The sequence below is a fragment of the Protopterus annectens genome, chromosome 1.part2 (assembly GCF_019279795.1).
Source record: "Protopterus annectens isolate FY-2018-M chromosome 1.part2, PAN1.0, whole genome shotgun sequence".
Lineage (NCBI taxonomy): Eukaryota > Metazoa > Chordata > Ceratodontiformes > Protopteridae > Protopterus > Protopterus annectens.
The window spans coordinates 409,359,126-409,386,877 of NC_056727.1; positions in this window are offsets into that span (position 1 = coordinate 409,359,126).

The following is a 27,752-nucleotide window of genomic DNA, read 5'->3' on the forward strand; positions in this document are numbered from 1 at the left end:
AGTGGGATAACCATCGCTATGTGCCATTCAGTGAGCACAAAGCCTGAGGTGAGGCTATGACTGAATATGGTACTTGGGTAGGGTGCCAGATTGTTCTGTAGTTCATTTAGAATGCAGCCTGGGATGTTGTCAGGTCCCATGGATGCTGTGTTCTTGGTTTTGGAGAGTGTTTTATCATACTCCATAATTAATGCAGTAAGGAGTATTAAGGCAACAGACAAAATTAACATATTTACAAGGCATATGGCAATATTTCAAACCTTCCATTGTATATGCTCAGAAATGTGAGATTTTTGTAGGTCACTGGCATTTTTAGTTGATTAATATTTGTAAGACATTAAAATTAACCTATTTGCAAGGCAGTAGACAGTATATGACAGTGTGTCAGGTGTGTATGTCAAAGAAGTCAGTTGAGACATAGGCAGCAGCATAGGTTTACAGAGAAAAAAAATCAATGAAAAGTAAAAAGCATACATAGCATCAGCAGCTTTGGGAGATGGCTAAGAAAGTGCTGAGCACGAAAGGGAGGAGGGGTTGGAGTGTTTTCTGTGCTTATCATATTTTTATTCTGCAAAGATGGATGGAAGATCACTAAAGCATTTAGGAGCAGTGAGAATGAGGGGATATTGTCATTTGGGAGATTTCAAGACTGCAGGTTCAAGCTTATCGAAAGCTGTTTCTGAGGTTGACAGAGCATTAGTAGGTCATCTAAGGTCACTAAAACTGCGGCTCAGAGTGTATTGATGATTAATGATGTTTATACTTTGTGGGAGGACTCATAGTACAGATGTTTGTACAGTGCAAATGTAAACAAAAAAGAAAAACTACATGTAGTATGCTGCGTAATATTATTGGTGTTAATGAAATGTAATGGTGTACAATGGTAAGCAATTGAATTTGCACCATTGATAAGCGTGTAGGTTTTGTTTAGGATTTTTTAGGAGAGTAAACCATGAGAATAACCCGGAATATTAAATTGGAGCATATGTTCAAGCTTAAGATGAGAATGCTGTTCTCTGTTAATCTCATGGTTTTCGTGCTGAGTAGGTTTGAAACTTTACAAGTAGGCTTGATTTAAATGAAAGTAGGTTCATAGGTGGCTACTGGGATATTGACCCAAAGGTCTTAATATGGCTAGCTGTGTGCACCCAGTATAATACTAAAGAAATCCAATATAAAGGATCTTGCCAAAACCTGAGATCTTAGCAACAACTGCCCATATCTAAGAGGGTCATAGGTGAAATCCCCAGCAGGAATTTACAGTTTCCCATCAGTCATCCAGGCTACACTTAAACAGGGTCATAGAGGGGCTTTGATGTGAACTGGTAGCCTTTTCCAGAGGAGTGGCAACCTCTGAGAGACATATCAGTCTCTCCAATAGGTTCTATTTATATTGCAGGCCAGGTTAAGGTCCTGGAGCGGGTGACCCTTATCCCATTTTACTTGCGGATGTGCAGCTTTCCATTAGGTTTGGATCCAAAATTGCCCTGTAGGCCAGGCACAAGTCTCCACCAAGTAGTCTGTAGTCTACTGAGGACAGTGACAAATTACTTCAGTCTGTCAATGTATGACTTGCTGGAGACCCTGAATTTTCTTGTTTGGAAATCACTGAGGTATCTCAAGTTGCTGCAGGTGCCTAATAAGGTACATACCAAAGGAAGCATTGTACTCTATTATTGGCCTGATGAGGGCTGAGTACAGGGGTGTTATGACCTCTTTCTTCTTGAGGCAGTTCCTTTCCTAATGAGGTATGTGAAGTAGAATGCCTTCCTTACGACAATAAACACATGGTGGTCAAAATTTTGGTTACATTCAACTTGTGTTACCCTATCTCTTCCTACTGAGTTGTTACTTAGGGTATTTTTATTTATATGATAGTCTGCAGGGATATTATTTTTACTGAAGAGGATGATGATGCATGTTTGTTGCACTGCATTTGAGTCCATGGCTTTGGCACTGATCATTGGTTTGTGCAAGTCCCTCTTCAACTTTATTGACATTGTTTTGGGGGGTTCAGTGATTCACCTAATTTGCAGGCATCAGCAAACTTAGCCAGCGACAATCCTTCTTTTTTGGCCTGAACTTCTGAGAAGTATATTCCAAACAATAGGGGGCCCAACACTGACCCCTGTGGAACCCCACTGGTGGCAGGTCTGCTGGTTGAGGTAAAGTGCCCAACTTTGTCTGATTGTGATATGTCGATGAGCCAGTTAGCAACCCACCTGATGACATAAGTATTGATATTCAACTGGGAGAGTTTATCAATGATGCCCAAATGTGGGATTGTGTCAAAGGCCCTGGCTAAGTCAAGGTAGGCTGTATGCACACATTTGCCTTCATCTAGGGCTCTTGTTATTTTTTCAAAGAAGTCCAGCAGATTTAACAGATATGACCTGCCTTTGACAAAACCATACTGTGTCAGATCAAAGGTTTGGGGGATCGTCTATATCCTTATTTATAAGGTCCATGATGATGTGTTCCATGGCCTTGCAGATAGACTGGTTAAGCTTACGGGTCTGTATTTCCCAGGGTCTGTTGCTGTATCCCGTTTATGAAAGGGATGACTGTTGCTACTCTGTGGTTGAAGAGAGAGTACCTAATGGAGTCACTAACTCATGTTTTTATAGCATTTAAAACGCAACCTCGGATGCTATCCAGTCCCATAGAGGCTGTTTTTTTGGCCTTAGAGAGAACATTAATGACTTGCTCTTTGGAGGTACAAGATGGGGGAGATGTAGAGAGAATTCTTTATAGACTGTTTTGAGGGATAGGGGGTGAAATTTTCACCAAACATGTCCGTTAATAGGTTAGTTATTTTCGCAGGATCAGTGTGTGTAATGCCATCCACAGCTAGTTCAACACATGTCTGGGTCCGACCTTTTAGATTACAGATATAGCTGAAGAATGCCGTATGGTTATCCTTAGCTATGGTTGCTATTTTTCAAAGTTGCCCTTAGAAGATTTTACAAGTTGTCTTATTTGTTTGCTCAAGAAGAGGAGGGTGTTCTTCCAGTGCCGGGACCTCTTTTTTTTTTTTTTATTCTTAGACAGCAGCTTCTTCCTCTTGTTTTATTCATTATTAATGCTAGATGTCAGAGGTGTTTTTACTGTGTTTACGGAAGCTGTGTAAGGGCTCGAAATGGATACCCAGTATGAGCTGATGTGTACTGTTGGGATATCTTTCCCATCTTTTATTTGTGGGGTGTGGGGCTAAAAGGATTTTTTTTTTGTTCAGTGGCAAAAAAGCACTCAGTTGTTTTAGTGCTGTCACTAAACTAAAGTCGGATACTTGCAAAGTCCTTTTAATGGCATACTGAGGTCATTTTGATTAGGAGTAGAATTTAGCAGTAAGAGACCATCTGTATACAGAATGACTTTAAGGTTGGGAAGCACAGTAGTGAGAGAGAGATTATAAAAGTGGAAAAAAGACAGGGCCAAGTTCAGAACCCTGTGCTAACCTATACTGTAAAGATAAAGTAATGATCTGGATAAAATCCGAGTGAGTGGGCTGCTATGGGGTTACCAGTTAACTAATCTTTAAACTAGGTAGCAGAATTTGAGGAAGGACTTTGTTGGAGAGCTCTAAAAATAAAAAATGATCACCTGTATCAAAAGAACATTTAATGCTCACAAATACAGCACTTGTGAATAGGCCTTTATCTGCATTTGTAATCAATGTCTTCAAAAAAATTCAGTAGTGATTTTGAAGCTGGGGTGGAAATCATGCTGAGAGTTGTATGGGATGTAACCCTCTGTAGATTCTAGGAGTTAATTTGTTTGGATTTGAGGGATTCTATTGTTTTAGCAAATATTAGATTGGCAGTGGGTTAGTGAAGGATTGGTTGTTTTAGGCAGGGGTAGAATAACGTAAAGGATTACTACAGTTTCTGCAAAATGGATTCAGTAAATAGTCTTCAAGAACAAAGCTTGAGAAGATAATTTATTGAATCCATTTGGAGAATACATTATAAATGATGGAGATCGGTAATACATTATAAATGATGGAGATCGGTAATACATTATAAATGATGGAGATCGGTGCCCCAGTCTTGATCATTTGTAATACATGGGATGTTTTAGCTGCCCTGATGTACTGCCAGTAGAAAAATGAGTGGCGGTGCAAAGTGTGTAACAACTTTTAAAGGAAGAGTCTGAGAGGGGCTTTCTGAAACAATGTAACGCTTATTTTAGTGTCACTAATACAAAATGCAATATAATGATGTAATAACCATATTAAAACTTGAACTGTGCAGTGTTCGCTAAACAGAATTGCATCAGCAGTGTATAAGCTAATTCAAGACTCAGTATTAAGATCAAATTAAATAACAAAACATATGCATGTTCTAGGTACTGCAATTTAAATTTGATTGCAGTTTATTTGTTCAATATTTAATTCATTAGTGATCCACTGAGTGAATGGCTTAGTAACGGAGGACTTCGCTTTAGGCTGCCATTTATGTGGTAATGCAAGTTGTATTGCACCTTTTAAAGCTTTTTGTTGGTTTCCTATGAAGTTCCACTGTAACGGCATTGTGTGTGTGGCAGTATGAGGTTATAACAGAAAAGCTCATATGTATGAATGTCACTGCAGCAAGCTTCTGGCAGCTATGTTCATATATATGAGCCTTGCCCTAATAAGGTTATATTTCTTCTGATTTTGGAGAGTAATCAGCATACTGTTCATTTATTATTTGCAATATTATGATTAGGTCTGTGACATTAACCAGCTGATGTGTTTGAGGCAAGGATGACAAGAAATTTGCCTCCAGAGAAAAGCTCAAGATGTGAATCTTGGCATGCATGTCGAGAACACATAAGTTGATTATGATCGGAGACCCAATCATGATTCTTTGTAGTGCATGGAGCTTTATCTGCTCCATGTACTATCAATGACTGAAAAAAAGTATAGGAGTGTGAAGTGTTTTACCAGCTTTCAAATAATTTGAAAGCCATCAGAGCATGTAGCGCTGTCAAGCAGACAGCAGAAAAAAGCAGAAGTGCCCAACTGTAGAAGCCTGTTCTGTCACACTTTTGTTTATAAGTGTGGCAAGTAAAGCATCTAACAGCTTTTAAAAGCCAATTCACCTTTTGCCATTATTCTTTGCCTGCTGGCACTGTCTGTCCCTAGCACAAAATCTGATCTTAACTGTAATTAGGTCTCGTTAACCGTTTATAAAGCCACCACTAAGAGTTGTTAAGATAGAGTCTCTCGTTATGGATGTCCATAATAAGTTTATCTTTACCCGAGTTCGGAGCATAGTCACAATGATCCATGTGCTACAGGTGATCTAAAGTCATTAGATATGGTAGCATGCATGAGGAGAAAGGAAGACTGAACATCTAAGCTAGTTCTTTTACAATGTAAGCAGCAGATTGTTTTTTTCTCATTTAGGAATTTAGTATGAAGCGCATCTGAGCTGATGGAAGCCTTAGATGGGGGGGGGGGTTGACAGTTAATTATAAACAGAAAAAAATATGAAGGACGGTGCCAGTGTGGGGGTGCTGTACATGTAAGTTGTTAAACTTATGGTAAAGAAAGGATGGTCAGAGGAGAAAGTGGCTGAAGAGATGAAGTAGGTCATGGGTGTATCTGCTTCTTTCCTGAAAAAAGTAAGGTGTTGCTAAAGAGGAATGGAGTTTTTTTTACATTTTTGTTTTAGGTTAATAGGTACTTACAAAACTATTGATCTGTGAGAATTGTAAGAAGCCTTGTGTCACATTCCCATAGTAGTTTTCTAACCCTCGTATTTTGTATACAAATAACTCAGAGGTAGGCAGAACAAAGATATGTTTTGACATCTGCTTGTTGCCCCAGTCAATGAGGGACATGGCTGCTGAACTTGGGAGTGAAAGTCTGTTCGTAGAAGAGATATTTTTTGTGATACATGCCTGTTTATGTTGCAAAAGGCACTGAAATCCCTTGAGAGGGTTTTTTATGCTAACATTGGACTTGCAAATGTGTAACAGGTCTGACAAGAAAGGGTCTGTTAGGCTCTATATGCAAGGCAGAAGTTGCCTCTTAGTACCCTGTACGATATCGAGAAAAATAACAAGGCTTTTAGATTGTCTGTATGTTGTTTTTGATTTAGGCCCCTGCTTTTTTTTTAATGAGAAAGCATTGTGGTTGCTTCATTTGTGATAAGTGTTTGGGCAGGTGCACACTGAATAGGGCGTTATATTCAGTGGTTGTCCTGATGTGGAAAGAGTAGAGTGTGGAATGCTTACATCCTGGGACCTGGATGCCATACATTCAGAAGTAAGCTGTGTGGTGAAAAAGGGCTTCTTTATAGTAGTGGATACGTGGTGATCAAAAGAAAGTTCGTTGTCGACTTAGGTTCCCAGACTACAGTATCAACTTTCAAGGGTGTGTTGTTAGTGTGGTTGTTACAAGGGAAGTCATACTTGCCAAAGGATGTGATTATACATTTCTTGGCATTTAGTTTTAGTCCATGGTTTTGATATTAGCTATTTGTTTGGAAAAGTCCCTCTTGGAGTATTTTGTTATCCTCTGGAGAGTTTATGATATCACCAAGTTTGCAGTCATCTGCAAACCTGGCCATCCATAAACCCTCAACATTTCCTTTGTCTTTCGCGAAGTAAATGCCAAAAGTGTGGCTCAAGGACTGAACCTGGGGTAGGAGGTAGAGCTGGCTATCATATCTCCTGGGTCCTGTTTGTGAGAGAGTTTGGTATTCATCAAGTTACATAGATATTTGCATTTAGCTGGGAGAGTTAATCTACAATATCTGAGTGTGGGATGTTATTGAAAGTTTTTGTTGTGTCTAAATATGTGGTCTCTACTGACATGGCCTCATCCATTGTTTCAGTAACCTTCTTGAGAAGGCTGACCAGGGTAAGTAGACAGTCTACCTTTGACGAATATGAGCTTGGATCGAGATTGTAGGTTACCTATGTCCTTATTTATTAATTCCATAAGGATCCTTTCCATAGCCTTACAGATGAGGCTGGTCAGGATTCTGGATCTGTAATCACCTAGACTCTGTTGATGCCCCCACCTTTGTGCAAGGGTGTGACTGTTGCTGTCCTCCATTCATCTTGCATGAAACCTATTTGGAGGCTGATATTGAGTAACCTGTGTAGGGGGTCTAACAAGTCATGTTTCAGGCCGATCAGTAGGCAACTCTTCAGCATACATTATTTTTGTAGTCGTAGTATTCTTTAGATTGTAGGTCTTAAACTTAATATTATAAGTCACAGTAATTGTTACATTTGTAATATTTTGTAAACAACTAGTCGTATCTCAGCAACCACTCAAGTTAAACACATGCTGTCAGCAGGATTTTATTCAACTAGCTGAGAGCTTTCATATGAGGCTAAGGAGTGGTCTGTCTGTTACTTGGTTGTAGAGACATTTAAAAAAAATGTGAAAATGATATCTATATAAATTAGTATAATAAAAACAGCAGTTAATATCTATTTAACCTGCACTAGACAGAGGTAGAATATTAATGCAGCTGTGTTTGCTACTTTGTAAGCTTTAAGATGAAATATTTTAAAACGTTTTACATAGCATGGTTTTGGCATTATTGATGCAAATATGATCAAGTGATATTTGATGCCTAGAGGCATCAATAGGAGTTAACTGCAGATGCACCTGGAGACGTCACTCAGATGTAATAAGAAGGTGTTATGGTTATTCTTTATTCTTGGCGGCTGTTTTTGCCTCCTGTCTAGCTTTGGTTGATTTGATCAGGGTCTGGCGTTTCTTGTTAAGTGTAGTAAAAGCATTATTGACAACTTCAGAGTTAAATTTATTTTTGCGTGCAGTGAGTTTTTTCTTTTATTTCTGTTTATATTAGGTTTCTGCAATATAGGTTTGTTTTTAAATTTGCATTTTACTTCTGAAGGGGGCAGTACCTCAGTGCAGCTATTTACATATGCATGAAACTTGATGGTACAAGATTCTGTATAAGCAGTGAGTCATCAAGATGGAAGAGGCTTTAGAACTTAGCCAGGTCATCACACAGATTTAGTACATTAGCCTTGGTATACTCTGTGAATACCAAGGTACTGGAAGATGTTTCAGCTTCAGTCGTAAGGTGGATGTGACTGATTTGTGGTCTGATTTAACCAGGAAGGAAGTTGCAGTTGGTGGAGAGCAAAGCTGCCCCACACTGGTAAGAGCTAAGTCCAGAATTTGATTGCCTATGGTTGAGCTGTAGACTAGACAGTTTGTATTGATGAAGTCCAAAATTTTCTGGGCGTACATGTTTGAGGATGTACAAGTGTTCCAGTTAATGTTGGGGTGATCGGAGTCTCCTAGGAGAATGGAATCCATATGCATTAAGCCAAACAAAATGCTGGCTAGATAGGAGTTATGGGCTGAGGTGGTGTAGGAGGTCCTGTAATTAGCTATGATATGATCAGGAGTTTTGTTAATAGTAAGTAGGATGTAGTAGAGTTTCAGATCATTATTTTATCTAACAAGTCTAGAGGTGACACTTCTTAAAAAAAAAAAAAAAAAATATATATATATATATATATATATATATATATATATATATATATGGAGACCACCTTTAGTATCTTAGTCTAATGCAGATTGTTGTTCAAGGCTAGGTTCCTACCTGCTCCAGACACGTGTTCCAAGAGCTCCATCATGTCTGTACTAATACAGTCCAGGGTGGTACATCTCAAGTCATTTATGCCCACGTACACTATTACCTTGTTGTATGTGTACTTGTACAAGTACTTGAGTGCAAGGGTAATGAGGCACATTCTGGCACTTAACAGGCAACTGACTGTGAACCTCTCCTTGCACAGTGAGTGGTGCATTGGTGTCTCATTATGAAGTCACCTGTGTCTAGGATATTGAATTGTGTGGAGGTTTTTCTTATGGGTTTTTGAATTGAGATAGTGCGAATGTTAGATGCATACCTCCTAACCGTACCAAATTACTTGGTTTTTACCAAGTTTTGGGGTCCAAATAATGGGGTGTCACTATTCCAGAGTGGCACCCCTTCATTTCTGATTTTTTTCCCCAGCTTTTTTAAAAAATTTTTACGCTTTTTGAGCTGACGTCAGCTCCGTCAGCCTGTTGAAATTGAGCTCAAGGACTCACATGCATGCATTTCCTGCTAGCCTGTTTGAATGGATCTGCAAGCAGGAATGCTTCACTGTTTGAAAGGCTGGAGCATGAGATTTCATTGCAGATATCGGTTTCATTTGCTAGCCTGTTTGAATGGATCTGCGAGTGGGAATGCATCACTGTTTGAAAGGCTGGAGCGCGAGATTTCATTGCAGGTATTTATTTAATTTCGGAAGGAAACTGTTGTGTGTGTACTGCAGAGCTGTTTGAAAGTGTGTGTGTGTGTGTGTGTGTGTGAATGCCCCAGATGAATACACCTGGTGGCTAGAAGTACCCAGGCTCAAACTGTGTACCTTGGGTACAGGTAAAAAGAGCCTAAAGTCCCTAGCCACCACCACTTGTTAATTTATGCCTCATATTTTTGTTCTGTTATTCATAAAATCTCTGGTTTTCAGAATTTTTTGGGCAAATCACTGAAGGATTGAATTCACTAAATGACAGGCATTTAAATTACAAACTTCATATTCTTTAGAAAATAAATGGTAACACAAAACCTTTTATTCTAGCGATTTTCTAAGTTTACAAAATGAGTATTTGAAATGTGTCCCTATTTTGGGGCTGTATTCCCCCATTATTGGCTTTGTCCAGGTGTTTTGTGCTAACATGTTGAGAGCTATGTTGAAAAGTGAGAACTGAATTCTGTATTCACCCATTTGTGGCTTTGTCCAGGTTTTTTTGTGCTAAGAGGTTGAGAGCTATGGTGAGAAGTGAGAACTGAATTCACTAAATGATGGCCAATTTAAGTTTTAGTCTTCCTATCTTTCAGGAAACTGCTGATTTGGTATAGTGGTATGTTGCTCTGACTGCAGTGCACAGGGTCCCGGGTTCTGGCAGTGAAGTACATGGTGGTTACGCAACATTTTATTCTAGCAACTTTCCAAAATTATGCAAGCAATGTTTAAAATGTGTCCCTGGTTTTTGGCCTTTTGTCCCCCCCCCCCCCCAGGAAACCTGAAATTGAAAATAAGTGCGAGAAGCTGTGCAAGAACACTACTGTTATTCTATTTTTATATTTCTATTTTATGTATCTATCTATCTATCTCTCTCTCTCTCTATCTATATATATATATATATATATATATATATATTGATTCATGTATTTTATTTCATTGCCTACTGGAAAAATGTTCAAACAAATTTAAAATGCACTCTAAGTCTAACAAGTGTGCTGTATTATACAAGGAATATAATTTAATAAAGTCAGGAAGATGTATCAACAAACACATGTATGTTTCTTGTTTTGTGTGCAAGGGACCTATGATTTGCAAACAGCCCAAAGGTAATCTTTATCCACCACTGGCCAGGTGCATTTTCTTTGGCTGTGGTGTGGGTTTCAATGCTGTTTCAATGAATGTGAGTTTCAAGGGCAGAGAAGTTTTAATGCCAAGTCTATTTTCTTTGTGAGACAGTATTGCTTTGTTTAGCACATATCTATTAGTGTTTGTGCATTGTACTGTAAAATGTAAAAATAAAATTCAAATCATTGTAGCAGTAGAGCAGTATGCACACATTAGTGTTTATGGTAAATGGGGCGAAATAGCCAGGTAATGGGACATTGGAATGGCTGTAGGAGGACTGTGGTGCCATATTTTGGTTGTCTGTTCTTCAGTTTGCATTTGAAAAGTTGGTATTCCACAATTGTATTGCATATTTATGTATGCATATTTTACATTAATCAGCATACAGATTTGTACCTATTTTTCATGGGCCTTGTCCACATTTTTGATGTTTCCAGGTTGAGAGGTATGGTTAGATGTATGTTTCCTGGAGGTGCTGTTTGTGTTGTGTGTTTGTGAGGTTGCTTGGGATACGTGTTTATCAGGTTATATTTAGAAGGGCTTTGTGATTTAGGTAGGTTACTTTTAAAAGCCTCAGCATATGTAGGTCATTGGGTTTGGTCTGAGCTATGTGTGATTGGTTTAGTGTGCTGTTGTGTGGTACTGACAAGAAGCATATAATTTGTTGTGGTTTTCTGTGATTGCTTTGCCTCCAGTAACATTATATAACCACATCTCACACACTGTCAGCTTGTTTAAGTAGCAGATAATTGTCAGCAAACAGGAGGCAATTGCTACATTGTCTCAGGATGCCCATTTCAAACAAGCTGGCTACAAAGACTGTTGTAAAGTACAAATTCATGGTTCCAGATGCTTATGAGGTTTGGAGTTGATTAGTGGAGGTGGTAACTGTTTGTAGAGATGGTGCTAGTCTCAACACAGCTGCATGCAGCTAGGAATCGATGATCCTTAGCTGCTTCTCTCAACAGAAGAAGCAGAACACATACCAAGCTGCTTCCTGAGAAGTAGCATTAACCCAGATGTTACTGGGTTTAGTACACTTGCTGTTGTCTTCTTTTGGTAGATATCTTGGACAGAACCTACAGCAGCTGGACATAACAGAATCTCAAGCCGCTGGACATAACAGAAACTCGAACCGCACAAAGGCCCTGAGGAGGTGCTCACCTAAACTGCAACTAGACCAATCAGTGAATGTACACTATCTAGTCATAGACTATCAGGAATCAATGTCTCTCTACTCCTTCTCTCAGCATTGGCATTAAATCCCAAGCTGGCTCCTAGAAAGCAATGTTCAGGCTTCCCAGCAATTGGTGATCTCTAGGAAGTAATGTCCCTCTGCTGCTCCTCTCATCAGAAGCACAATGGAAGCACTAATCCCAAGATGATTCATGAGAAGCAGTTCCCAAGCTCTCAAATTGATAGTCTAGTCTGCAATCTTACTTTTAAAATCTGTAACATGGAATAAAGGGAGTAATGCTCTGAATATTGCAGCATGCACTGAGTAAGTGGGGATGATGTGAAACAGAGACTAACTCAAGCTTTGAGTCTAAGGGTGTGGGCATTTTCAGTTTGATTTTTGTGTGCCCAGTAGAATGAGCAAATCAGACTGGGAGGGTCTTAGAACATCACAGTTGTAGTAGGGTCAGGATCTCAAAAGCCATCAATTATAAAAGCAGAACAGGGACTGGGCAGGTGGGTGGCAAAAACCCATTGCAGTTTTTCAGTGGGTGGCAAAATCCCATTGCAGTTTTGCAGCACTTACAGCTAAGTAAGAATGCAGCTAATTACCTAAAGATGTTCTTACTGAAATTACTGTTGCAGCATTAATAACAGATGGGTTGTCATCCACTGACATCCGGTGAGGATGCCAAAGCTTTACCTTCCTAAGAGTATATGTCTAAATGATGACCTCAGCTTGGTGGCGTAGGGGTATATAAACAGATGTATGTGCGAGATTCCCAGATCTCACTGCCAACCTGAACATAGATCATTGCACCCAATGGACTGTTATCATTTGGTTGTTTGGTATCGTAGCCCTGCTTGTCAGAGTCAGATAGCTGTCCCATTGGGGATCCTTTTTTTATAGCCTTTTGACTGTGTATTAATTAGGTGTCAGCTAGGAGAGTTGGTGCAAGTGTGGTAGGCAAATTCCATACAAGGACTTAGTCACTAATTGCCTGTTCTGTCTAGGCCTGAATACGACTACAAATCTTTTTCCATTTGTTATTTTTCCCTTATGCTCTCCGGTTGAAGCTCTACACTTTTAATACCTTCCTTGAGACCCTGTGCTTTAAGCACTTTGCCCACTCTGCCATGTTGGCATACCCAGATATTGGACTGCCTCCCAAGAAATAACTTAAAAGACCCAGAGAGGATTCGTCTTCTGTAGTCTCCAAATCAGGCATATCTTTTGAGGTGGATGAACCTGCATTAAGTCAGACATCACCTCAAGAGCCCAGTACTACGACCCTATCATAAGACGGTATGGCTGCTGAAGGCTTGCACATGACTGAAAACTCCAATGAATTGTGCCTCATTATTCCTAAGGGCCTACCAGGATTCCCTCAGATTCTAGTATGGGAGCAGGTTCCGGGAACCCTTATCGAAATGTGGCAGGGTTTTGAACCTCCTAAGCTGGTATAGGGTGTGATGTCCCTCCTCTCCGCCAGTAATCAAGGAGGCTCAGCCTTTACCACTGATACTGTTGTGGAACATTCACTTGGAACAAAAATGGATACATATTTTATTTTCAGGTGCAGCTCTCTGCACCAAGCAATTTCCCTTAGGAGCACACAGGGAGCAAACTCAGTGCTGGGCCTGGGTTTTCCTCCCCAGGTCCCAAATAAGACTCCACCTTTCTCTCTGCAGAAACCAATGCTCTTTGTCCCTGTTCCACGTAGCTGACACACACACACCTGGGAAAGGCTGGCACAGATTTACTAGCTATGCCCCCTCGCCCAGGCTATAAGGTAGATTCACTTTCACCAGCCAGCTATTTTAAGGCTCTTGCTAGGGTACCCAGTTACTCTTAATAGAATTAATACTTACACAAATGGTAGTGTTTCCAAGCAGAAAACTTTCAGGAGCGTGAAGCCTACAATGCCACCAAATAAATGCAATTCTCTCAAAGGTTACACTGTTTTCTAAAAGACAAGCCACAATGAAATGTGTGTGTATGTATATATATATATATATATATATATATATATATATATATATATATATATAAAATTAATAAAATAGAAAACATGAAAGTACTGAATATCTATTTACATTAAGCACAAGAGTTTCAGTTCATAGGAAATATAAAAACAACACAGATGGAAAGATTCAGACATATACAGAAAACCAATAGTTGACTAGTCTCACTAATTTTTCCTAACTGACTGAAGTATTACTGTTCCCAAGTTACTTACTAAAGCAAAACAAGATGAAGTGGGTGAGTGGTCTTTTTTTAGGTTCCCAAAAACAGTGTGCTGAGAGTCTTCTCACATCTCTCACTAATGTCTAAAATAATTTCAGTGCTGGCTATAGAGTATCACATCTGGTCACCTGATTCTGTGGTTCCCATACTACCCTTCCTGACTAGAAGCTGAACCAGGATCCAGCACAGATGTGTCACAATACACAATTAGGGCTTTGCTAAAGCATCTGGAAACTGTAAAACAATTCCAGTAATTCCATCCCTCCTGTAGAGTCTAACCAGCCATTTTCTGGCAACACAGGGTAGAAATTAGTTCACTACTAAGGAAAATAAGAATACAGGCCTTTCCCAGACATTGCGTCTCTGGCTGAATTCAGGCCTGTGAGATAAAATCTTTATGGCCTAAATCAAGTAATTTAATTTCTGGCTGTTTTTCTTAAGAGAAGCTGAGCTGAGCTTAACCCTTTCCCTTCCAGCGTTGTCTGTTAACATATATACATTTCCTCAGTTACAACAGTACAGTCTGATATAAATGTAAATTTCTTGTCTGTCCAGCAGGACCCACTGTTAATAAATTTTTAACACAAGCAGCTTTACAAATACATTTTTAACACAACATCTTTACAAATCAGTTTGATATAGAAATGACAAAATTCTTTACACTCCAGCTAGCTATGCTGGCATATGTTACACATGCACTGCTCTATTCTCTCTGGCATAGTTGGCTCCCTCACATCATTACATCTCTCCCCCCTAGACTCAAGCTCGTTTCTCAGCTGACCCTAGAGAAACTTTGCTTGAGAGGAATGAGCCTGTTTGGGAAGATGCCCTGTCTATTGGCATTGCTGACCCCACTACGGTGCTGTACTGTCATGTCATATGCCTGCAACCCTAGGCTCCACCTTAATAACTTGGCATTTTGCTGGCTGGCTTGATGTAGCCATGTTAATGGATTGTGGTCTTGTAACCACAGTAATTTCCTTATATACAGATAGGGCTGAAGTTTTTCCGGTGTCCATACTACGGCTAGACATTCTTCTACAGCTGTATGACATTGCTTCCTGGGTAGGAGTATACTGCTAAGGTATATAACAGGGTGCTCTTCTCCCTCTGAGGAAACCTAGCTAAGTGCAGCCCCCACCCCATGGTTTGAAGCACCGACCTGCACAACAAATACTTAGCTGTAATCTAGAATGGCTAACACAGGGGGTCCTGCCAAAGCTGCTTTAAGCTTTTGGAATGCCTGCTCACAGGCTGGCGTCTACACTACCTTATCTGGCCTGTTTTTCCTCATTCTAAAGACATGCTTCTGGAGCATTTCTCCCCGGGCCTCCACTGAAAACAGGATCTGTGGAACCTAGTTGGACATTCCCGGTCAACAAATGTTAAATAAATAAATAAAAAAATAAATAAATGTCTGTGAGGAGAGCAGCTATTGTACTGTAATTGGGAACAAACTTTCTATAGTACCCTGCTGTCCCTCAGAATGCCCTCACCTCTTTTTTTTGGTAACGGGCAGGCCATGCCTGTATAACTTCCACACTGATGGGTTCTGTCCGGATCTTGCCACTCCCCACTCTGTGTCCCAGGTAGGAGACCTTTGCCATACCCACCTGAAACTTACTGGGGTTAATGGTCAGATTTGCCCTTTGCAGTCTGACCAGGACGTCCTTAACATCCTGAAGATCTTTTGCTTGGATTGGCAGTAGATGGCAATATCATCCAAGTAAAAAAGGGCATAATCTCCTGCTGGGTACTTTTCATCCCAAAGGGCACCTTTCTGAACGTGTATAATCTGAAAGGAGGCGCAAAGGCTGACCTCTCTCTGTTTAAGTCAAGGGCGCCTGCCAGTAGCCCTTGGTCAGATACTTAATCCCATCCAGCTGCTGTAGGCTTCATCTGTCTTAGATCCTAGGAATGGGATAAACATCTGACCCTGTGTGACTGTTTAATTTTCAGTAGTCCACACAGAACCTGGTGCTGCCATCCATTTTGGTATAAGCACTACTGGGGAGGGCCCAGGGACTGCTGTACTCTGGATTACTCCCAGTTCCAACATTTCCCATATCTCCTTCCTCAGAGTCTGTCTGACTCTGTCAGGCACCCTGTAAGGGGCCTGCTTGATAGGTCTTTTGGGTCCTGCATCCACATGGTGCTGCACCAGGTGGGGACACCCAGCTATCCCAGTGAACATATCCCTAAACTCCTGTAACACTGACTGGATTTTTTGAACCTGGGTAGGGTATAGCAGCTGGGACATTGCTACCCCTTCCACTGAGGTGTCAGTTTGAGCCTCACTGAGGAGATCAGTCACCAGATCCCCTATCTTACTTCTCCTACCACCCACTGCAAACACTTAGCACAAGGCACTCCCTGTCAAGAAAACGCTTCATCATGTTAGCATGGTACCGTTTGTGCCCCTGCCTTTCCCTAGCAGTTCTACCATGTAGTTAACATCACTGACCTTCCTTACCACTTTGAAGGGTCCTTCCCAAGCTGCCTTCAGCATGTTGTGTCTGACAGGAATGAGCACCATAACCTGCTGTCCCACAGCATACTCTCGGGCTCGAGCTTTCCTGTCATACCAGACCTTTCTCTGCTATTGGGTTCCTGCCAGGTTCTCCTATTCCAAACCCATGAGCTCCATAAGCCTTGTACTGAGGTTTAGGACATGTGCCATAGCAGATTCCTTGTGGAATTCAGACTCACCCTACCACTCATCATGAATGAAATTAAAGGGCCTTCTCACTCTGTACTCATACAGCAACTCAAAGGGTGACAAAAAATGTGTATTCCTGGGGTACATCTATGTATGCAAACAGCAAGGCCATTGACGAGGGGAAGGTGGTCCACACAGCCTACCTGGACCTCACAAAAGCCTTCGTTACAATACCCCACTTGGGCATTATAGATAAGCTCACCAGCTTAAGTATAAACCCCTATGTCACTAGATGGGTTGCAAACTGGCTCAAGGACAGAACCCACATGGTTAGAATTTCTGGAGCCATGTCAGACTCCAAACCAGTTACAAGTGGAGTCCCACAAGGCTCAGCCCTGGGACCTCTCTTGTTCGGTATATATTTCTCAGAGTTACAGGCCAATACGGAAGGACTGTGGCTGACCAAGTTCGCAGATGACTGCAAACTGGGCGCCATAATTGACTCTCCAGCCGACACAAGCATCCTCCAAAAGGGCGTCATAGAAACAGACAACTGGTGCCAGAGCCATGGCCTCAAGCTAAACGCCAAAAAGTGTATAGTCATCCCCTTTGGCAAAAACAAAGTGCCCACAAATTACTACATAGGAGGTAATCCATTAAGTACAGAAGAAGTAATTAGGGACCTGGGGACCCAAGTTGATAGCAATCTCTCATTTGACAACCACGTGGCCAAAGTGGTTAGAAAAACTTTTTATATAGCCCACCTAATCATGAAGAGATTCACATCTAGATCAGGGGAGGTCATTGTGCCTCTTTACTCATCCCTCATCAGGCCCATAATTGAATACAATGCCCCTTTTGGGATGTACCTTACCAGACACCTGCAGCAACTGGAAAGACCCCAAAAGTACCTCACCAAGAGGATCAAAGGGCTCAAACAGATGCCATATGCTGCCCGGTTAAAGAAACTCCAGCTCTACTCAGTGGCATACTGCCTGCTCAGAGGCGATCTGTGCCTGAGGTATAAAGCCATGTCCAACCCGGAATTAATGGACATGCTGCACCTCAGAAAATCCAAATCCCATCGAGCTACGTGCTCGAGAGACTTGAACCTCAGCACTGAAATAAATAGGACATGCTGGAGGGACAGATTCATAACCCAGAGGCTCCCTTCACTTTGGAATAAAATCCAAGTCCAGGTTAGGCAGAGTCCCTCATTGACTCTCTTCAAGAGGAATCTTGATGAGTGGATGGGCGATCGTAGGTTTACCCCGAGTATCACTTCTGTGTCGCAGTTAGACAGAGGCACAGTATACTAACCTCGAAAAATGGCATAGCAAAATTAATTTAAAATGGGTGGCGAAAGCCAAACACACTCTGGCTAGGCTTATAAATGCCCTAGGACAGATAGCCTAGTATGAACCTATGAATCTATGAGCAGATACGTCAAATATTTGTCCCACTCTCTCTCAAACTGATCTGCAAATGCCCTTAGCATGGTCTTTAGTGTAAAGTTTAACCTCTCCGCAAGACCATTAGTCTTGGGGTGGTAGGGGGTGTTCATTAGATGCATCACCCCACAGCGCTTCCAAAGGCAAGCCAGCAGGTCTGACATGAAATTGGCACCTCTGTTAGTATTTATCCTGTGGAAACCTACTCTGCTGAAAATCTAACAAAGCATTTGCTGCCACTAGAGCCAATGCCTCACGGTATCTAGTGGCATATCCTACTACCACTAGGATATATTTCTTCACTGGGGAACTTGGGGTATTCAGAAGCTCCACAATATCCATAGCTATTCTCTGAAATGGCTCCTCAGTCACAGGCAAAGTCATCAAAGAAGCTTTGACCTTCTGCCTTGCCTACTTTTTGGCACTGCTCACAGGGTTACATCCTTTGCAGTCTCAGGCCAATAAAAGTTCTGCATAATACATTTCTTGCTTCACTTTTTGCCCATATGACCTGCAAAAGGAATGTCATGGGCTATAGATAGAAGTGCCAGATGGTAGGCTGTGGGCACTACAACTGCTGTATTACCTCACCCTAAAGCCCTCCTTCAGGGATCCACTCTGTCTACAGTGACTTTTTGTTCCAGTGTACAGACTCCCTTTTCCTTGAGAATCAGGTGCCTCCATAGCTATCTCCCTCAAGTCTTGTAATGTAGGGTCCAAGAGCTGAGCCTGTCTGAACTCTACCTTTGTGACCCTTCCCACCTACCCTGCCGGAGGAAGTCCACTATCCTCTGATAGCAGTGCCTCACTGTCAGCTTGGCTACTACCACTCACATCTGCCCTTGCAGTCACTCTGTCCAAGAGAACATCAGCATGTATCAGCAGCTGTGGCTCACCTATAGGCTCCCTGTTACAGGGAAGCTCCCTCCCTGAAATAGCCACATCACCAGCCCCGGCTTCAGGTGTGGGGCCTTTCTGGGTCTCCCCAGGCTACCAGACCCTGACTAAGTGTAACTGCATGCACACACAGTACTACATTATCAAAATTGTTCCTTATCAAGACATCTGCAGGGATATCCTCAAACACACCTACTTGCTTCCTTTTCCACTCTCCCCGTCAGGGAGAAATCTCCCCGTCAGGGAGAAACTTGCCCAGAGGTATTTGGAATGGGGTCTTTCCTAAAGCTCTGACTGGAGTGGACTGCCCAAGCAAGTACTGCTTCTCTTTAACCACTGTGGGGTTCACAATGGTTATGTCACAGGCTCTCCCTCTCTGTCTCATAGCAGTGGCCTGTTTTTCACCGACTAAGATAGGATACAAACTCCAGTGATAGTTTGGTACCTCTGTTGTCTCTAGACAACTTCCTAGTGGCATACTGTTTTCCCACTTGCTAGCCCCTACCATTTGTAATGCACCTTGCTTCAGTGTATGCTACATGGCCCCCCCCGGTTACATTTAAAACATCTAAATCTTGATCCTGACAGTGTACCTGAAATATTGACTTCCCTTGTTACTGGTGAACTCTGTTGGGGTGATTTAGCTTCCTACCACAGGTGCCCTTATACCATGTGCAGCACTGGGTATCCCCTTCTTGTGCAGTGGTGCTCTTCTTGCTTAGTAGAGATCCCCATTTCTCCCCAGCGTATCTGCAGAGTTGCACTCCCGGTCTGCCAACCAGATTCTCGTGTACTCAGGCAAAGTGCTAAGGGCATGTTCCCTCACCAAAATGAGTGCCAGCCTTTCAAAAGTGGTGACATAACACCCACTCACCCACCTATGAAAATAAGTGCTTAGCTCAGCAGTATAATCACATACACTATCATCTGCCTTATGTCTGTGCTCACAAAAGTCTTTTTCTGTAAGCTTCAGGTGTTAATGTAAAAGATTCTAATAAACATTGTTTAACCTTGTCATAATTTAAACAATCAATATCAGATAAGTTAGAAACAGCAGTTACACCTTTACCATGGAGTAAGGGTATCAGGAACCGTACCCAGAACCCTTGGTCAACATCATATTGTGTACATACTCTCTTAATTATATGAATAAAACATAGGGATGTGACAATAGGAGGTACTGCCGGCCATGCCAGGAGAAGTGGGACAGTGGATGTGTAACATATGCCAGCACACCTAGCTGGAATTTTGTAAATAATTATATGTCATTTGTATATCAAACTTATTTATACAGATGCTTGTGTTGAAAACTGTATTCATAAAGCTGCTTGTGTTAAAGTACATCAACAGTATGCCCTGCTGCTAAGAAAAGAAATGTACATGCATTATTTAACAGAATTTAATGCATCTGTTTTAACAGAGGATACTGGACGATAAGAGGTTAATCTCAGATCAGCCAACTTTAAAACATATCTGAAATTAAATGACTTTATGGGTTAAGCCATAAAGATATTATCTCACACTTTTGATGCAAAGTCTGTGCTAGAGAATAGTTTGCAGCTCCTGTAGGAAGAGTGGAATGTTTTTATGTCTTCCAGATGCTTTAATAATACTTAGCTAAAGGTCTAGTGTGTGTTACAGCACATAAGTGCTAAACCCTGGCATCTTCCAGTGATGGGGGGGTGGGGGGGGTGGTAGTGCAGGGATCGGATTCAGATGGCCAGATGTGTGTGATGTCATTCTGTAAGCCAGACATAATATTTAGATATTGGTAGGAGAGTACTCTCAGTATTCTGTATTTTATCTTTGGTCTGACAGCAAGGATCACTCACCCACTTCATCTTGCGTTGCTCTAGTAAGAGACGAGGGATAGTAATTCTCTAAATCGGTTAGGAAAGTATAGTGAGAACAGTTAAGTATTGTTTTTCTGTAACTGCATGATTCTTTCCAGCTGTGTTTAATATTTGCTGTGACTGAAACTCTAGTGTTTACTGTAAATAGATATTTAGTATTTTCATGTTCTTTTATTATTTATTAAATGTATTTAAACTTTTAATTGTGGCTGGTGGCACTTAAAATATTTAAACTTGGAGAGTATTTGCATATATTTATTTGGTGATAACTGTGGCCACTCCTGAAGCCTGGCTGTTTGGTCAGCATTACCATTTGTATCAATATTAATTTCACTTGGCATAATTGGATACCCTTTTAAGAGCCTTATAGTAAATGACTGGTGGCAGTGAATCTACTTTATAGTCTGGGCAGAAGGGGACATAGCTAGTAAACCTGTGACAACCTTTTGCACACGAAGCACTGGCTTCACAGAGAGAGTGGTGGATGACATAGGCACTCGGCTGAGGGCTTAACTCTGTAGCTGTACCAGTGGGAGTCTTATTGGGGGACTGGAGGGAGACAAAGACAACCCAGACCCCAGGCTGTGTGCACCCTGTGCCCTTTTAAGGGAAATTATTCTTGATGCAGAGAGGTCTGCATCTGGAAATACTGAGTGTATCCATTTGTATTTCAAGTGAGCATACCTCTCCAGTGTCGTGGTGAGGATTGAGGCTCCTTGATTACTGGCACAGAGTCGGGGACATCGACCTAAAAAGAAGAAAGAAAAACTTAAACATATGACATCCACATCAGATGCCAGAGAAAAAGAATGGATAGATTTTTCGCAGGGGTTAAGTAAAGCCATTATGTCCCTGAAGCATTCATCCTTTGTGACCCAGCCTGCAAAAGGCTACACCACAAAACAGGCATTGGATTCTTCCTATTACAAGGAAGAACTAGAGGTGGATTCAGACCATTCTTTGGACTATGCTTCACAGCTACATTCTCCAGAGTAGCTCTCCTCTCTGACGAAGGAGACTCACTCCGTCCTAATTCCCCTTGGAAGAGGCTTCCTTTGGAGAAAGGTTGCAAATCATGATGAAGAAATTTGAATGGCAATCTAAACAGATGTCAGAGGTGCAGAAGAGATGCTACAACCTTTTAGAGATGGGCACTCCTGCACCACCTCAAGTTCTCCGTGATAGATTTATTCCTGGACTCATTTCAAGCCAGTGCCTCCACCCCTGATTCTCAACCTCCAGCACGTAAAAGGCCAGACAAGTTCATGAATTTTCTGATGATCTTAAGTTACCTATACAAAAATCCTGTGGCGGATCCTGCTGCAGTTTCCCTGGCCTCAAACAAGCCTTCCAAGCTGCTTCCCAGCACTGATGTACTTCCCACTGATAAGGATAGTTGGGGTAAAAAAGTGTACACATCCCCCACATTGACTTGCAGAGCCATTAACTAACAAACTTAAATGACTACTTACTGTCTGTGCTTCAGTCCATGAGCAATGCCATCACAGAGCCTAAGACACCAGAATCAAGACATATGTAGACCCTAGTGGCCCAAGCTTCACAAATAGCCAGACACAACATTAAATGCAGCTATGATGCTATGGATGCTTCTTCCAGGGCAGCTGCTACTTGCTCAGTCATCAGGTTTTATGCCTGGCTGTGAGATCAGCCTATTCCTTAAGACTTCTAGTCTAAATTTTTAGACTCTCCTCTGGATAATAACCTTCTGTTTAGCCCACAAGCTGACAGTCTTTTCAGTGCATTACAAGAACAAGGCAAAACATTAAAAAAATGCTCAGAGTCTTCTCACCACATTTCCTAGGAACCATAGAAATTACCCAGCAAAATTTACTCCCTTTTCTAAGGGAGACTCAAAACTGTCTTACAAGGAAAGGGAAAAAAAACCTAGGGAAAGATTCCCAGATAGACTTCAGAAGATAGCACTTCAAGGAGGCCTTAATTTGGTAGCATATCTTCCCTCCTTCCCCATCCCCAGCCACTCTACCCCCATCTCAAAGAGGACTCTCTCTCTCTGCCATTTTGGGACACAGTGACTTCAGACAAATGAGCCCTGAATGTTATCAAGGAGGACTAAACTATGACAGAGGAAAGCATTCCCTTTCTTGGGGGAATGTCCCTGCCGCCTCCCAACCAGGTTCACCTTCTGGACCCTTGTCATCCAAGACTTGCTTGCTCAGGGAACAGCATCTATTCAAGAATCTTTCTTGCTCCAAGGAGGGAGAGTCAAAGGAGACCCATTCTGGACCTCTCTCGACTAATCATCTTCCTAAAGGTCCACATATGCAAAATGCTTTCTTTGCACACACTTTTTCCATTCCTTCTTCCTCAGTCTTTGCTGGTATCCCTAGACTTAAAGGATGCCTCTCTGCATATTCTCATCTGCCCTTCCTACAGTAAATTTCCCAGGTTCTTTACTGGATCATCATATTTTCAATTTACTGCTTTGTGTTTTGATCTCTCTACACCTCCAATGGTTTTCATAAAGTGATTAGCTGCAGTAGTGGTCTTTTTTCGCACTTGGGGCATAAAAGTCTTCCCTTGCCTGCACAATCTTTTAAACCAGGATCTGTCCAAGGACATCTTACACAAGCATCATTACACTGTGTGTCTCCTGACTGTTTTGGTGTTCACCATCAGTTTAAAAAAACTCATCTCGGTCCCAACCTGAACTTGACATATCTAGGCTGCAGACTGGACACTTCCACAATGCATGCCTTTTTCCTCTGGAGAGATTTGCCATCCTAGCCAACTAATTCAGGACACTCTACACTGAGTGTCATTGCACCGCAAGAGAGATCCTCAGGAATCTAGGTTTCACAGCTGCCACAATTCCTATGCTCCCATTCATCAGACTACACATGAGAAAAATACAGTGGTATCTCAAATCGATGTGATCCCAACACTCACACCCTCTTCTGCCACGAATAAAGAAGGAACTTCAGATCACTCTCATCCCATGCCTTCTGATCACCCCAGCCCCACACAACCAAGTCCTGTTCACAGATGCCTCAGAAAAGGCATAGAAAACTTGGACAGGAGCTCACAGTGTCCAAGCGGAATGGCTTGCCCACTTGGTAAAAGAACACATCAACCTAAAAGAAGTGAGGGTACTCCTGCAGACCTTATTCACATCTCTGGAAGTCAGGCACTATGCTGGTGTACACAGAAAAACACCATGGTGATGTGATACATAAACAGGGAGGCACAAGATCCTACCCTGTGTGAAGGCTGACAAGTGAGGCCTGACACTTTGCTGTGAATGTCAGATTTAGTTGGGAACAATGTATATTCCCTCTCAAGAGAACATGGTGGCAGACACTCTTGGCAAAGACATTGAGGATCCTCAGAAATGTCTTTGAATAGGAAGGTCTTCAAAGCTATCATGCTCTGGTGAGGAGCACCACAGACGGACCTTTTTGCTTCCCCAAAACATCACCATCTTCCTCTTTTCTGCACCAGCAACCCAACTCCAGTAGCCTAGATGACAGATACTTTTTCCTTCCAGTGGACAGGGAAGATCCTCCATGCATACCCTTACCTACCTATTCTTCCAAGTCTTCTGCTCAAGGTCCAGTAAGAATCTCCAAAACTTCTTCTTCTGGCCCATTTCGGGCCAAGACAGCATTGGTTCCCTTTCCTGTTTCACCTGTCAAAGGGAAATTTCTGGAGAATCCCTCTACAACCAAATCTCATCATTCAACTGAAACAGCACCTCCTTTCCTAGTCTGACCTCCCTCAGTCATATACTGTGGATGTTATATCTTTTAAGGATTAAAATCCTGTTTCCGCTGAAGAGGTGATTCTACAAGAAACCAGGAAATCATAGGAAAATATTTTCCACTTGATGCCTTAAATACAATCAGCAATCCCTTTTATCTGACATTCTCACTGTATTTCAGTACCTCTGTGAGCAGCTATGTTCTGGTTTGACCTATTCATGCATTAAAGCCCACTTATCTGCTATTAGTACATGCTTACCTTTGGAGCTCCATCTCATGTTTAATACAAAGGTCAGACTCTTCCTGAGAGGAGATTTGAACACAGACACTACCAACTTCAGACCCATAGCTATACTCTCTCCTCTCTCTAAAATTCTAGAGAAAACCATCCACTCCCAGCTCATGCCCAACCTAATCCAGCACAAACTCCAGTCTCCCACCCAGCACGGCTTCCGCCCTGGCCACAGCGCCACTACAGCCCTCCTTTCCTTCCTTGAAACAGTTAGCCTAGCACGTGAGAGCGGCAAATACGTATCTTCTCTTTTTCTCGACCTCTCAAAGGCATTTGACACAATCTCCTATTCCCTCCTCATGTCCCACCTCTCACACTTGTATCTATCTCCCACAACCCTAGACTGGTTCTCCAGCTACCTTTCCACGTGCCAACAGGCTGTACAATGGAAAGAATCAACCTCCCATTTCTTACCTACACCCACAGGAGTTCCCCAAGGATCAGTACTTGCCCCTGTCCTCTTCAACTTATTCATTAACAACTTCCACCTCTCCATCCCTGAAGCCTCAATCATCCAATATGCAGATGACTCCACTATCATCTGCTCAGCCTCCTGCCCCTCCAAACTTCTACTCAATACCCAAACAGCCTTCTCCAAAACTGAATCATGGATGCAATCTCATCACCTGGCCCTAAATGCCAACAAAATAAAACTAATGATATTCACTGCCACCAAAACCTCCCAGTTCCACAAGGTCCAATTTTCCATCAAAAGCCACAATAACACCCCTCTAGAAATCGTTCCTAGTACTAAGCTACTTGGCATTACCATCAATAAAAACCTAAAATTCGACTCACATCCCCTCAACAATAATAAAAAAACACCAGAAAATCGGTTTCCTCTACAGACACAACTACTACCTTACTCCATCCTTCCATCATACCCTTGCATCTACCTTCCTTTTCCCCTGTGTTTTGTATGGTGCTCCCCTATTCTCCAACCTACAACTCGGCCTCCGTTCTAAACTCGAGGCCTGTTACAACAAAATCTGAAAATTTGCAACCAATTCTAAGAACTCTTCCCATCACTGTCACTCCCTACACACCCTAAACTGGCTAGAACTCCACAACTACCTAAAGTACCTACAACTTACAACAGCCCACAAACTCATCTTTAAACCAACAGAATGCCCCTCTCTTGCTAAATCTCTAACACCCTACACACCTACCCGCACCCTGAGATCCAAAGGCCAAAACCTCCTACATGTACACAAACCCATCCACCCACCTGGCAAACTACTACTATCCACACTATAGCGAAGCTATGGAACAATCTCCCCACACCACTACGTAATATACCTAACCACAACAACTTCAAAATCCATGTTTCTCTCCTATCTCTCCTCTAAATGGGAATGTCCTTCACATGCTCCCACCTAAAACCCTCTCCAGTCAGGTCTAGGGAGGGAGTTGGATCGGATAGTTGTCAGATCCAAACTTGCCTCTCGGGGTATTGGCTTGGGTGAACTTGGCTCCTACCTCAGACTCTGAGCCAACCCCTTTGGTTCCAGGGATTCCCTCTGGTTTTTCAGACCCGGGCGTTTCCTCAGATTAGGAATGGAGGGCTTTTGAGGTGATGAGAGTGTTGTCTCCACAGACAGGCCCACTCTTGGGTCAGGACATTCTTCCGCCAAAGGCACCCGTGTCTGCCTCAGTACCACTGCATCCACAGAGACGCAGAGACCCTAGGCCTCAGGATGCCCCATTGGGTGATCTCCTCTCTTCTGAAACCTCTCCAGAATACCCTTCTGAGGAGGTCCCTCAGAAGAGGCTATGTAAGAGGAAGCATTTAGACTCCCCAGAGGAGTCCATCCCATCAGATACAGACCTTGATGATTCAGAAGGGTCCCCATAGTTGCCTTCTGAGGATGTCTCCTTTTCGGATGTCCTGGAAATACTAAAACAAAGAGGCGGCTGGAAGTCCATCAACCCTTCTGAGGAGGAGTCTGTATACCTGAAGGCTTTTGAGTCTCACCCCTCCGCCACTGTCTCTGCCTTTCGATGAACTGTTAGACTTGGTTTCTTGAAAGGCATGGGAGTCTCCAGATTCAGTGGAGCCTGTCCCTTGGAGGCCAAACAAATTCATCACATCACCAGCAGACAAAAATTTTCTTACCAAAGGAGTCCCAGTAGATGCTATTGTGGTGACGGCAACCACCAAAAAGGAACTCTGAGATGTCCTCTTCTGTCCATCTGCCGAACAAAGAGTCTCGTACAGTGGATGTTCTCTTCTGTCCATCTGCCGAACAAAGAGTCTCATACAATAGACAGATATGGAAAGCGTATCTTGTCTTCAGTGACTTTTGCACTTAGTTCGCTGAATTATTTGACTCACTTTACTAGGCTTCAGAGAGGTCTCCTAAAAGAGCTAGGAGATACCCTCCAAGGTTCAGTAGCTGAAGGGGTTTCGGAGAAGGTTTCCTCTCAGCTCTCAACCTTAAACTCAGTGGTCAACTCCTCCATGAGGCTTATTTCTTATGCAGTGGATGGAGCGAGCAGGGCAGCGGGTTCAGGGATTTCCCTAAGCAGACATTCCTGGATGCGTTTGTGTGACTTTGCCCTTTAAATCTTCTTTTGTGAACGCCCCTTTTGATGGCTCATCTTTGTTATGGCCAAAAGTCAAAGACACACTAACCAGGTATGAACAAGAAGGAAAGACTCTCCCTGCCATTGGAGTCCATTTTTCCCTCCCTACCAGACCTTATCCAAAGGTCAAAAAGGAGGTAAAATGTGGTTTCAAAAATCCCAGAGAGCTTTCCAGGACACACATTGTGATTCTATCCCCAGGGGCAGAGGGGGAAGCACTAATGGAAGATGCCGTCCTCATGGCAGAGGGGGGGGGGGTCCACAAAACCAGGGTGACGGGGAATCATTTCTTGGTAAGCCCTTTCAGGACTCCTGAAAGGAGGCCCGCCTGACCGTCTCTGGTGGCAGTCGGGGGCTGCTTATCTTTATACCCAGAAGCCTGGTTAACAATAACAAAAGACAAGTGGGTACAAAGCATCGTATCCAGAGGTTACTCCATACCC